The following is a 1,925-nucleotide window of genomic DNA, read 5'->3' as shown; positions in this document are numbered from 1 at the left end:
GTGCCCTATTTGTTGGTACTCGCCGATACCGATACCACCATTTTAGGGCAGTATCGGGGCCCCGTCCGATACTGGTATCGGTATCGGTGCAACACTAATTGAAAACCAGCTTGTTTAGCACTAGGAAACTTTATTTAGCACTGCACTTTAAGCATAGATTTTAATATAAAGAACAATTTGCACACATTGTTTAAATAAAACAATCTGAAATCTGAGTTGTAGCCGCCAAAGATTGTGCAGCCAGTTCTTTATCAGGGTACAGTTACTGTCACATCCAGCAAGGTTGGTTTGGATGTTTTTTTTTATTTTTATGAGAAAAATCTCTAATGTGAAAAAAAACTAATTTGTTGACATTTTAGGCATTTATGCTCTCTGTTAGGATTGCTTGTAATAATGGATGTTCATGAAAAAAGGGGCTTCTTGATGCTACCTTACTGTTATCATGTTGTTGTTGCCATTTTAAAGCTTTTAGGCTCAATTAACAAAACTATTCTAGATGATAAAATCCACTTTGCTGTCATGTGTTAGTAATTTGATGAGGGTTGCATACCATGCAGCAGAAACTCTGCTGGAAAAGACCAGTCATTTATCTACAGTTCTGTTGTGAGGTTTTGTCAAGAAATAATCCCCACTGCAAATTTAGAAACAGACTGATATAAATATGTTTATAATGGAATATAATAAGGTGTTTTGGGCAGTGTTTTTAAAGTGACCTGTGCTCACTTTCTCTGACTTTTATAGCCAGGACCTTAGGTAAGAGTCACTGACTGCTGCCCTTCTCCCTACTTATCACGCCTCAGTCATAAAACTAGACTTACCAAACCAACACACATGCGCACACTCTGTGAACATTAAACAAACTGTGGTACAAACATCGATCTCAGCAGTCTGAGGCTCTGCTCCCTCCTGGTCAACGTCCTGTTGTTTGGATGTCCTTCAGCAGCTGCTTGCTCTGGGATTTACTGATAGCAGGTAGAAATATCTCAGCCACTTATTTCCCTCTAAATGCTTATCTGTTTGCTCTAATTAATCTAATCTCTTCGTTTGCAGTGATTTATAAAAGTCAATGTTGTGTTTAAGTGATTTGAGCTTTTTTTCTCCTCTTTAAAAGGGAACGTTTGCGCTCCTTAAATGAGGAACGGACAAAATTAGCTGCTTTTGAGTTGAAAGATTTGACTTTTTTTAACCTAATCAGCAGAAGTTCAGGAAATCAATCATCTAGGGGGATTTTTCCTGTTCATGCTGTTTACTTATTAAGATAAGGAAGCCTACTTTTATTTGTTTGTAATACTTTAAGCAAATAGTTACTGCTTGTAAATTATTTGTTTAAATGCTCAAATATTGAACTGGGTTTTTATTTTCATTTTAATTTTTGTGTGGATTAAACAGAACTTTTAGAAATTGTCCGGCTTACAAATACTGGCCTTTAAAAACTAACGCTCTAGCAAAAAGCAGTCCTGGACAGGAGGACAGTATTTACGCTTTTGGAGTCTTCTTTTAATATCTGGTCAGAAATTGGCTTTTCTGTTTCCGGTTATCTACATTTGGAGAAAATATCTCTTTTAATTTCCTGAGCATCCCCTGAACAGTACCTTCAGTAGCCTATTTAAACAAACAAAAAAAAACCTAGTTCTTAAAAGTCTAAAAGTCCTGAACGTTCTCCCACATAAATATCTAAAATAAATAAATAATGTTTCAGTTAAACCCCGAACTGGTCCTGTAATTCTGCAAAGGTTTTTAACACATACAAAAATACACTAGAACCAGAATTTGTAAAAATCGAAGGAAAATCAATCCTCTGTAGCCTGCAACACTGCCTGTTTAATTTGGAAAAGCTAAAGAGCAAAATTATAAAACATGTGTTTTTTTTGTTTTGTTTTTTTAAATACAACTATGGATTAGAATAGTACGGAGCCTTAGCTTTT

General features: G+C 35.6%; 1 protein-coding gene across 2 annotated transcripts in view; it reads left to right on the top strand.

Moving 5' to 3' along the window:
• Window positions 1–1,925, top strand: part of LOC107100119 (ATP-binding cassette sub-family G member 2-like) — a 35,922-nt gene that overhangs the window by 4,775 nt on the left and 29,222 nt on the right. Inside the window, exon 1 of one of the 2 annotated variants that reach the window (XM_015398488.1) lies at window positions 822–972. The exons of the other annotated variant lie outside the window; for it this stretch is intronic. The gene's annotated coding sequence lies outside the window, so the exon portion shown is untranslated. Of the gene's footprint in view, window positions 1–821; window positions 973–1,925 lie in introns of those variants that run through there. 2 annotated transcript variants of the gene reach the window in all.

This window comes from Cyprinodon variegatus, unplaced genomic scaffold (assembly GCF_000732505.1).
Source record: "Cyprinodon variegatus isolate N-32 unplaced genomic scaffold, C_variegatus-1.0 Scaffold937, whole genome shotgun sequence".
NCBI lineage: Eukaryota > Metazoa > Chordata > Actinopteri > Cyprinodontiformes > Cyprinodontidae > Cyprinodon > Cyprinodon variegatus.
Note: the sequence above shows the minus strand (reverse complement) of the source record. Positions and strands in the feature narration are given on the sequence as shown.